Genomic DNA, 12,710 nt, shown 5'->3' with positions numbered 1-12,710 from the left:
GGCTGCACCCGAAAACACGATGCCACTGACACTTGCATGCATGGTAAACCTCCCCTAATTCTGATTCTGTACATACTGTATGTCTATTTTAACTTCCAGTCCAAGAGACAACTTCTAGAGTAAAGAGAGATAGCATTCCCCAGGTAAACATACATAAATTCCATCAACCTGTGTGTGTGTGTGTGTGTGTTTGTGCATTTGTGTGTTACTGTGTGTGTGTTTGGGGTGGGTTATGGAAGTCAAGAGGGCTGTGCAAGACTATGAAGTCCCTGAAACCAACTTGATACCCTCAAAAACATCACTTGTGCACAATCAGATTGCCTATTATTTTGACAGAAAATGTATTTTTTTACATAGCTCATCACATATCAACTAAACGTGGATGTAGTTTCCATACCTGTTCTACAGCAAGGCTATTCCCTAAGACTGTTTTTGTTTGGCAAAAATAACAGCACACAAAAATAAATCAGTCTCCCTCCATGGCAATGGATACTACATTTTCTTTAGTTTAATTCTCACTTATTTTAGACTCCAATCAGCTCCGTGCTAAATTAAGGCAAACTGTGGATGAACCACACATTACTAGATCACTAAGTTTGATTAGTAGTAGCCCTCCCACAAGCACAAAGTATAGCTCTCTAGAAGGTGGTACATTAGAATGTACTTCACCCGTCACCTCTCCGTCTTCTACCGTCATCCTACTCTGTCCTCCTTAGTCCTCCTCATAACATGGCAACTTGACTTACATCTACTTGTCATGTTGTTAACGCTTCTTCTGCTCCCACAGCTTTCACACACTCTGCCACTGACTCATGCTCGCCCCTTTTCCACTATCCATGCCCTCCCCCGCACTCTGCACCACAATATCTTATGGCTCACTCCGAGGTCACCAATTGATCACTTGATTCCTGGACTACATGTTAGTTGGCATGGAATTCTCCCCTATGCCATGTGCCCTACCCTACAATATCAGTCACCTCTTGTCTACAAAACATGCACATGACTTTAAGTGTTGTAGATGAACTGGTTTGTTAGGATTATTCTCTTCTTATCTTTCCAAGCTGTGATTGGACAGATCAAAGACTGATCAACACCAAGACCATTCCAGGAAGTGATTCCTACAATGGGGCCATGTACCAAGAACTTAATGTTTAAAGCAAAACAGGTCAGTTAACAGCGGGGACCGTACATATTAGCAATCTTGAAACAAAAGTCCCAAAGGAATGAAAACCAATCCGACAATGTTCCATTACAGCATATTCACTACGCACACAAAAAGGAACTACATTTCAGTCAGGACAAAAACTCAGTATGAGCAAAAAACATTGTAACAAACATATGAGAATTTGTTACTCCTAGTCAACACAATGATATGATACATTTCCAGTTCCTGAATCCTCAACGAACAGAAACTAGACCTACTCCTGTGAGAACTACTCACAGGTCCCACCATTATGGTGGGGGTCAGGGACGGACTGGGACCTGAAATTGGCCAAGGGATTTCTAATGCACCAGCCCATTTTTCCCTTGAGGCTCATTATTAGCCAAATAATGATAATTCTGTACAAAACCCCCTATTTAGACCTGCCCACTGCTAAAGATGGACCAGACAATATGGCATTTGCCCAAAATTCCCTATGGCCAGTCTGTTTCTGCAGGGGGTGAGCAACTCTTCACCTGCAGCATCATCAATTAACTACCTGTAGGTTCTTTATCCAGGATTCTCTCGTATCATACAATAGTCACGAAGGCTTTAGTTTTTTTGTTCATTTTATAGCAACAGTACATAGTTTTGAGTTGCAATATCATTTTTACCCTGATTTGATAATCAAAATCAAATCAATAGATCCACAGTCTGGTAGAATTCAATCACTTACATTTTTTTATTTTTTATTGTTTTGTGGGTTTGTAAGATAATTTCCTCAATAGATTCCTCATGCATTATTACTTATGCATGTAGTGCAGTCCTTAGAGATGTGTGATTACGTTGGGTTTCTTTCAGTAGGCTCCAACAGGTGAAATAGTTGCAGTATTGCAGTGCTAGCTTGGAAAATGCTAGGCCAAAATACAATCCTTAGCTTGTTTACCTGTAGCTATTTATTTAGAATGCGTGTTTCTTTATAGTTTAACATGTGTTTTAGGTCATCCGGCTTTCTTGTTTACGCCTGTTAATTACATTTGGGCATAGCCTGGTCTCTGAAATCATTACTAAATGTAAAGTGCCCGCCTACATTTTATTTGTCCATCAGCATTTTCCTTCGTTGCCTGTAACGACAACTATTATGGGTGGATGGGTCCTAAGAGGATTGCGTATCATTACTCTGTCTTAATCTTTGTTCCATAAATATTGATAATGAGTGCCTCACGTCACGAGTTACTAGTACCTGCGCTAAAAATAGCGTACACACTGATGGTGGGATATCTCTAACCCTCAGATCCCAGTCCATCTCTTCAACTTCTCTCCCCATGTCTCTGTTTACAGGATGTTAGGCTCTACAGATGAGCGCATACTGAGCACATGGATTGCACAATTACTAGCATGACAGTGAAACTGTTTCACTCCCTTTTTATTTACCATTAAGAATCCAATATGCAGAAAGAGTAAGTATTTTTCTGTCACAAAAGGACAGAGAGAAAAGAGAGAATTGCTTTAAATGATGCTTTTGTAACGCAGACACCCCTCTCGTATTTCGACTGCCCTTTAGGAAGAGAACACTAGCAAAACCTATTTATCTTCTCATCACGGTGTGCTGAACTCTTTGTAGTTCTTCTCTGTCATGCTGCACTGCAACATCAGAATCAATATAGGTTTATCAGATTACATGTCCCCTCCCCAGTCTACTTGCTAGTGTCATACTCAAGTCATATTCTGTTGGTCCAACTTGTGACATAAAGTGACTGGCCTTCATGGCCAAAACCCTGAGGTAACCACAATGATATGGGGTAAAATCAAATCTATCTCGATGAGGAACAGGAATGATCGGCAGTCATTACAGACTATCAGTCATTTCCTTCATAACAATGTATGTTTTTACTCTTTCTTAACTCTCTTCCTGGTTGTTGTCACATCCCATAGGGCACAGATGTCAGTTCAACTAACATTACCTCAATGTGAAATCAACAAAAAATGTCACCATGACGTTGGATTTAGGTAAAAAGTTGGGTGAAAAAAGTACTTTTTGCAAATCCAATCAGTTTTCAACATTGATTCAACATCATCGTATTTTTGTTGTTGTTGTTGTTGAAATTATGTGTAAACAACGTTGATTCAACCAGTTTTTTCCCAGTGGGGTGATATGTGTTTGTTTACGGCTCTGCTAGGTCCTGTTGCATGCTGACAGCTCTGAGCTCTGAGCTTGTCATAAATCATACCCTGTCAGGTTTGCCTGAGCTCATCACTAAATAGCAACATTTCGGAACCAACCATGTACATTTCAAAATAAATTAAATATGCATGTTGCTATTACTTTTGGGGCTTTTGCAAGTCTGTAGAGCTGCTTGCCCTCTCCCTGAGCTGAGGGTAAGAATGAACACACCCATTTCACTAGGGTAAGAATTGCTCCTCTTAATAAACAACATATACAGACAGATACAGTGATGGTATTGCTCAGTCCATAAGCAGTAGTTCATTGGCCCATGTATGTGTACAAAGAGGTAGGTGTACATTTGAATAAGTACATTTGCATACTGTTCCTTAGCCAGGCCAAAGGCATTGCAGGCTTCCGAGGAGTGCTGACCTGATCATTTGCGTTTATGACTAGCCTGACAACCCACACAGTCCATTACACTAATAGAAAAAAATAACTACCTGAAGTGTAGTAGATTGGCCCTCAATTCTTACAATATAATGATATTAGTCCAGTAGTCAGAGACACTGTCTTCCATACTCATGGACGTTTCTGCTGGGGCCCAAGTTCAAAGCTAACTACTCCCATTACAAATAAGCGGGAGAGAAATACTGGTCATACCATCCCCTTTTCAGCACCCAACTTTCACACCCCTAAAAGCTATCTGTTACGCCATCTTAAGTCCTCACTCTATTCACTGGAGTAGGACTCATATCTATACTTTTGTCTATGCTATGGGAAAAGCAGTTTAGGGGTCATGATCAGTTGGGCTTTATTTATGATATTGTTCACAGAAGGCAGCTGAGATGAGATAACTTTTATTCAAGCATACAGTCAGAACAAAGCTGTCAGTCAACACAAAGTCAACACCCAATTACAGTGTTGGGGCCTTGTGTAAATCTCACACTTCTCTGGCTCCATGCAGATACTTAGCATTTTTATATGATCAACTTATACCTAAGAACATGACCAGACCCATGCAGCTGCTGTGTTTAAATCCATTGGATTTACAAACAAATATTTTTTAACCTGTCAACATGTTTTCTTTGTTTCACCGGTGTGAGCAATTTGCTACTAATGTTGAATATAATTGAGGTAGAATAGTTGTCTCAAAACTTGAAGTCCTTTTAAATGCAGCAGGTGCAAAGATGAATGTCACTATAGGACAGCTAATGAAGCATCAACACAGGGCTAATCTGTTTGTGATGTGATGCTTCTGTAGCATTACTCAACGATTCCTAACATGTCCCTCACGTCAACCGACTATCCACCCCCAACAAGAAAGTCATACAAAATTCCTCATTACACTTGAGAAACAGACGGTAGGCACAAAGGTTCAAAGTTAAGGTCTTAAAGTGAATAAAGGCTCTCCAGTGAATGGTGAGGAATTGTTAAGGATGATACGAAGGAGTGGGATTTCTCCTGCATTTGTCCACGAGGGATATCACAGCCAAAGTTTCTCGATACATCAAAGGGCCGCGGCAAATAAAAGCACACTTGTCAGGGGCGAACAAACTGCTTCCTTTGTGCATTCTACCAGCCAAATTCAGGGACACAAAGCCTTTGGATGTAATACACTGCAAAGAAGACTTACCATTCAGATGACATGCTTTGCTCTGGCAGTTTGCTGTGTGCTTTTGTCAGCCCTGACCAGGACAGATATATAATATCACTGCATCAGAATCCTTTCAGTCCCTTTTACAACCTGTTAAAGACTCCAATTACATAAAACATTTTTTTTTACAACAAAGTAAACTTGATGCAGCCAGATAAGACAGGCACTGTTAACACTTGCACCCCTAAGGCCTGAGGCCTAAAATGAGTGTCAGGTTCTAACTGGTTTTTAGGAATGAGGTACTCTCAGATCTGATCGGATTGGACAAATACACATTGTTGTGGCAGCTGGCAGGGAAGCTAAGTCCTCTTTTTTTGTTGTCCCATCCTGAAAACCTATGTTAGATGCATGCTCACCCACAGTAAACTGACCTGCAGCGCCACACCAATTACCTAATTCACTATCATAAGAATATGATTTTACTTCAGAGGTTTTACAGATAAACTCGCTATTTTATCTATTCCATACACAACATATTTATGATAGGCCATCATTGTAATTGACTTGCCTAATTAAATAAAGGTTACATTTAAAATGTAATTATAAAATTATTTCCAGCATGTACTTCTTGGTTGAATTAGTATGATTATGCTATAGCACACCATAATTAACCCTGGTATAACATACAGGTAATTTGACATGAATTACTATTTTAAAGAATGACATACTGTAGAACTGTAACATGTAATATGCTGTGTAGATCATGTGTTTTGCCATGTGGTGATGCCATTGTAGCCACCCCAGTATGAGCTATGTCACCCAAGTATGACACAAGCTTATGAATGATTTACAAAGCTGTTATGTCATGTTTGTGAAATGACTCATTATTTATGCAGGCTTTATGATTTGCACTTCTATAAACATGACTGACATGTTTGTTGTGCACTAGAACATGAGGGGAGTTTCCAGGGGAATTTACTTGGGAGGGCATTTTTGACAATAACCATGACCCCATGGTCGCTCTTCACAGCAAAGCTTTACACCATTCTTCTTTCTCAGGGGCGCCTGGGCTTGGAATGAAAGGATTTTTAATGTGCTTTAAAAAAGTCTTTAAGCGAATGGTATGAGTCATCGTTAAGGTCATTTGCCTATCGCTGTAAATGAGTGTGGGTGTCTCACTAACTTGCAGATATAAGCTGGATATTGTTTTTATTATTTAAGAGCTATATTTGTCCAAACAAGAAGGGATTTGCAACGCCAGTAAGATGTTGCAAATGCAGTTGAATGTCAACAATTACAAATGTCTGCTTCTCCTGATGAAGACATGAGCTACCCAGATGTCTATGTAACCAAAGGAACTCCAACTGACATCTTCTCCCTTCACAATTCTAAGTACACATAAAAAGCCTTGCCAATGCAAGGACAAAAAGTAATGGAGAAAAGATTCTTCTCTTGTTCTGTCAAACACAAGGACCTTTTAACACCAATAATACTAGTGTAGCCATGATTTGATAAGGCTGCCATGGCAACACAATAGGTAACTCTACGTTCATCCCCCGACATCGATGAGACTTAAAGTGATAGTTCACTCAAATTTGTAATTGTATGAAGTATTTTCTTAGCCTAGAGGGATGAGACCATACGTTTCCATAACGAAAGTCCAAGATGGCTAACAATAGCTTCATTACTAAAATCGTACAGATAGGCTACCTCAATCCAACTTCTATAACAACAAATTATCACTCCTACTAAAGGGAATGTTAGGAACAGTTTTCCATGTGTGAGGGGTCTCAATAAACAGGGAGGTATAAAAGGAAGTATAATACTAAGGGCATAATTGGAGCATAGAGTAACATGCTGTGTATATCATGGAATGATTGATAGGATTGGAAGCGTTGTTCTTGGATCAGCTTTCTCTACTCCAATCATGACCTTAACACGAAGAGTTAATACACAGTGTTGGCACTGTGCCATGTCTTTGAGAGAAACCTTTGGCCTGTGCTGGCCAACATCAGCCACCCCAGTCATAGACTGTTCTCTCTACTACCGCATGGCAAGCGGTACCGGAGTGCCAAATCTAGAACAAAAAGGCTTCTCAACAGTTTTAACCCCAATCCATAACACTCCTGAACAGGTAATCAAATGGCACCCCGGACTATTTGCATTGTGTGCCCCCCCAACCCCCCAAACCCTCTTTTTACGCTGCTGCTACTCTCTGTTTATCATAGATGCATAGTCACTTTAACTATACATTCATGTACAGTACATACTACCTCAATTGGGCCGACCAACCAGTGCTCCCGCACATTGGCTAACCGGGCTATCTGCATTGTGTCCCGCAATACATTGTATTACCATGTTGTTAAATGTTAATTTAGTAAATGCTGTGTAATTGGATAGAGAAGGTCAGGTGTTTTTGTTTTTACACTATTTGGATAAGGAATAAGGAAAGGTTGAAGGTTGAGGTTGAGAAACCGGCTCTGAACAATAATCAGTTCATAATCCCTGCGTCAAACACCCCTTGAGGTAGAAACCATACAATATTCTGTGTTTGTGGCACATATACTGTCATTACAGCTTCAGATTCTGTTTTCCTTTCACAAAGGGCCTCTTTACCGGGTGAAATAGTTCATTTTCAAATAAAAATGGCCAAATATAGACATAATCTACATAGCATTCAGTCTATTTTGTCTAGCATGTCTTTTTGAAGATCCCTTACTCAAAACCTAAACGCTTATCAATCTGAAAATCATACTCAGAAGGCACGATTCAGATGGTGAACAACATCGTGGCAAAGCTGGGGTAAAGCTGTAGTGCTGAAATATAAGGCTACATGCACAATACAACACATTCCCCTGAGGGTGAGTCATCACAAGCTCTATACATTTTGGGTGTGTTTTGGCTGAGTTCCTGAGTAGAGGTAGCAGGGCTGAGCATACTGCTGAGCCATCACAGCTATATAGTGATTTTATGTCACTTTATTTCACAACAGCAGACATTACCTGGTAAAGAGATTATTTGACCAGAATACAGTATATGGGCAAAACACTGAATATATGTATTAGGATTATCCTTCTTATAACCATTCTAATAAACCAACCAACCATTCAGCCAATATATTATATTTGAATACTGGTGTAGTTAATCTCCTAGCTAGACACCCTGCTAAGATCTCTCTGCAAATTAACCACCAATAAATCAAGGCAGATTCATGGTACCTGATGATACCAAATAGGAGTTTAAATCAAAATCAAAATGAAATGAATCCATTCTAATGAAATCATGCACCATAATATAAATATATTGAGTAGAAACTGACAAGACCTAACAAGCTAATGTACAGCTGTCTGGAATATCGTATATGACCTATCAGACCAATAATGTTACTGATAGCTACAGGAAACCAAAATAATGGAAACACTCCACTTGAGTGAATGAGGGATAGTATATTGAAAGCAGGTGCTTAAACACAGGTCTGGTTCCTGAGTTAATTAAGCAATTAACATTAAGCAGTGCTTAGGGTCATGTATAAAAATGCTGGGAAGGCCATTATTTTGGCTATCATGGCTATACGCCCATAGGATGACAATCCCTCCATCCACATGGCACGAGTGGTCACTGAATGGTTTGGTGAGCATGAAAATGATGTAAACCATATGCCATGTCCATCTCAGTCACCAGATCTAAACCCAATTGAACAATTATGGGAGATTCTGGAGTGGTGCCTGATACAGTGTTTTCCACCACCATCAATAAAACACATCAAAATTATGGAATTTCTTGTGGAATAATGGTGTCACATCCCTCCAATAGAGTCCTGGACATTGTAGAATCCATGCCAGGGTGCATTGAATCTGTTCTGGCTCATAATGGCCCAACAATCTATTAGGACACTTTATGTTGGTATTTATCTTGGCAGTTACCTGTATACCTTGCTTTAGATCACTCACCTTGTTTGACAAAGCAGATCTAAGGTCATCCTCAGATCTAAGGTCATCCTCATACTGTACTTATGAGGCCAGTTGAAAATGAGACACTAACATCTCCATTGAGGTTATCAAGTTTGACAGGAAACCATGGAAAGATTTGATTCATACAATTTGGTGAAACAAGATCCTGTGGTGCTATTCTACCTGTGCAATCCAAGCATAAAGGAATCTGTGCAGCAAAGCTTACCTTATTCTGTAGCTAAAATAGGTGTCACTTGTCAGGCAACAGCCTATGGACTGCAGTATCTCTTAGTGCAGGCCCAGATCCAGAAAATAATATATCAGAACCCCAAATCAATGTAATGCCAGGGTTCTGTCCTGTTCTGTTGGTAGGGAGTGGGTCCAGCAACCATCTTCTACTGCTCTGCTTTACATTTCAAATCCAGGTTGCATGACAGAAATTTCCATAAACCCTTTTTAAATATTTAAATTAAGCAACATGGGACAGAGACCAAAGCTACCCTTTACAACAAAGCCAGTTTCACTGGATTGATAATGATAATTAAAACATGGTAATAAAACATCATCATACTGTATTACTCTTCTCCAACTTACTCCAACTTTTGACTTCGGTTTATACCCGCAGCTTCCTCATCATCCTTTCAAATGCATTTATTTATGTCATACAGTTTCCAATGTTGCAAAAATGCAAAAAGTGTAGGTTTAAGTTCAGGCATTAACTCCACATTCTTAAGGTTAGGCATTCATTCCGAATGCTTAAGGTAAGGGTTAACTTTCTATTGCTGGATTCAAACTTGCAACCTTAGGAATCAGAGGCAGTTGCTTACACCCAACCACTATCCCCGTCCCCAATACCTTCTTGAAGGTAACAGCGCTCACTGTTGCCCCTAGTGGCCGGTTTCCATGTCCTCTCCCGACATCCTCAGACATGGATGGACGTCAAATACTGACTTGTATCACGGGTGACTTGTCTGGTATTTTTACAATGTTGGGTCACACAGGGTTAATGAGCATCAGAGACCAAATGCCAACTCAGTAGGAAATAGAGAAGCCAGAGTTAAGTGCAGGCAATTGAATTTCAAATGTGAACAGTTCCAATCTCTCTACAGTTGAAGAGATTAACAAAAACCTTGCATCACAGTTGTGTGGGGTTGTTGAGATCGAAAAGGGAGGATGGCAGGCCCCCTACTTGGCAGGGATGGCTCAAAGCTGTTTGCTTGGTGCTGATGCTGGGATAGAGCTAATGCCAGCAGACAGGATTCAGTGTAAAACGTTTATTTAGGCTCAGGAGAAAATAAGTTTACTGATAAAAAAAACCCTGTTCAAAATAGATTTTAAGCTTGCAAGAGAAAAGCTTGATACTATTTTGTCTGTTTTCCCTCCCTGATTACCAGGAACAGAATTCATTCCTACCTTCACAATCACTTTAGAAAAATAGCATTGTTCATTTCTACACTGCCGATACAATGCTATTCTGTAGAGTGATTTACAGTAGCTTGAATGGTAACCAGAGTCTTAATGTATTTAAGTGTATGCAAGCAAAGAGTAATTTAGTATTATATAGTAACATTTATGACTAGATTATGTTTCCACAAGGTGCATTGAAGAACTTGACTTCTATTTGTCTGTAGGTGAGTTTGTGTTCTGTTGACATGCTCTTGTTTTGTGGTTTATAATGATTGTTATTACTTATTTTTATACTTGTACTGGACCCTCCTGAGGATAAAGTGGTGAATCTTAAGAGGTTTTCGCCACCCTTCTTTTTTGCTAATATTTTTGGGTGATAATGTCTTTCATACACGTAGTATTATGTCACCTTCTTGATCTCTACATTTAATATATCCTTTTTGGATTTGGGTTGAGAAACAGACTTACAGAAACACAGCCACCTACAAAGATACACCTGAACCAAGACACGCCACAGAGAAAAGTAAAAGTAAAAGCTGAAAAACTACTGGAAGAAAGAAGGGGGGTGACTGAAACAATAAAAAGCAACTCTTCACTCAAGAAGAAGTCTTAAGTCTTCAGTTTCTCTAATTAGTCAGGAGACTAAAGGATCACAGCTGTGACGCACTGCCTTGTGGGAGACGGCAGCATTGTAGGAGGGGAGTGCGTATGTTTGTGTGGGAGTCTGTGCTTGTTTTCCTGCTTACCAGTCATGGAAACAGAAAGCTGCAATCTGTCTAAAACTTCAGCATCTACCCCCAAACCATGTTCTCTCTCGCGCTCAGCTTTAACAATAGTAGCCTCCCTTAAAAGCCCAGCCAAACTCACCTCAGCTGGAAAATTATACAAGATGCAACCTGACAATAAAAAACATAGGATCTAGGAAAGTATGGGAATAAAGGTTTCATTTTGTCATATCAATGTTTTTTAATAGTACAACTATAACTATAGCAGTTAGCAGTATTCATTTGATAATAGTAGGCCTGCCCCATTATTCTACAGTAGAAAATCTGGCCGTTGATTAAGTACTATAACACATTTAATTCTCAATTAAGGAAGGCATTTTCCAATGGGTTGGCAGTATACACTCAGTATACCAAACATTAGGAACACCTTCTGCTCCCAGAACAGCCTCAATTCGCTGGGGGCATGGACTACAAGGTTCCACAGGGATGCCAGCCCATGTTGACTCCAATGCTTCCCACAGTTATGTCAAATTGGCTGGATGTCCTTTGGCTGGTGGGCCATTCTTGATACACACAGGAAACTGTTGATCTTTAAAAAAAACAGCAGAGATGCAGTTCTTGACACAAACCGGTGCACCTAGCACCTACTACCATACCACAGGAGGTTGGTGGCACCTTAATTGGGGAGAACAGTAATGACTGGAGCGGAATCAGTGGAATGGTATCAAGTACATCAAACACATGGTTTCCAGGTGTTGGGGTGCCATTCCATTTTCTCCGTTCCAGCCATTATTATGAGACATTCTCCCCTCAGCAGCCTCCACCGTACCATACCCCCGTTCAAAGGAACTTACATATTTTGTCTTGCCCATTCACCCTCTGAATGGCACACACACACAATTCATGTCTCAATTGTCTCAGGGCTTAAAAATCCATCTTTAATCGGACTCCTCCCCTTCATCTACAGTGATTGAAGTGGATTTAAGGTGACATCAATAAGGGAGCTTGCACCTGGATTCACCTGGTCAGTTTATTTCATGGAAAGAGCAGGTGTTCATAATGTTTTGTACACTCAGTATAGGCTTTGGGTATTTATTGTATTCAATTAAAAGTGGTCTGACTTAAAGGGGCATTGTGCAGTGACGTTCTAAAAGGAAATAAGGTTTTAGTTTAAGTATAAAAAAATACTTAACTTCAAATTATTTTACACATTTAAACAGATGTCATCTTCAAAAGTCACAAAACATAACATGTATTGTCTCTCTGGGAGGTAAGATAAGACAATGATACCAACATGATCCTAGATTCTACCTGCAGTTGCTAAGCAACATCCACCTACAACCTCTCAATCTGTCCCATTGGTCAGTGGGTAAAACGCAGTCGTCACCTCATTGGCTCAGAGGAAGTTAATAAACTTTAGTCAAGACCTGCCTCTCTTGGAGAAAAAAAGCACAATGAAGAGTTTCTTGTGAATGAGAGGTGTCAGTACTTGCACAGTAGAGTGCTGATATTTGCATTGAGCAGCACGGTGCACAGACCTTTCAGGGGTGTTCAAAATTAAACGTTTTAAAATAACTTTATAATATAATATTCATAATCTTCCAATTTATGATATATGGCTGGCTGGCTAGTGGTTTGTGTTGATATGGCTGGCTAGTGGTTTGTGTTGATATTTGAGTGGTGGTTAGCTAGAGTCTAGAATACCTGTGTTGCTGCTGCCCTGACA

The sequence above is a fragment of the Oncorhynchus tshawytscha genome, linkage group LG04, assembly GCF_018296145.1.
Source record: "Oncorhynchus tshawytscha isolate Ot180627B linkage group LG04, Otsh_v2.0, whole genome shotgun sequence".
Classification (NCBI taxonomy): Eukaryota; Metazoa; Chordata; class Actinopteri; order Salmoniformes; family Salmonidae; genus Oncorhynchus; species Oncorhynchus tshawytscha.
This window is presented reverse-complemented; position numbering follows the sequence as displayed.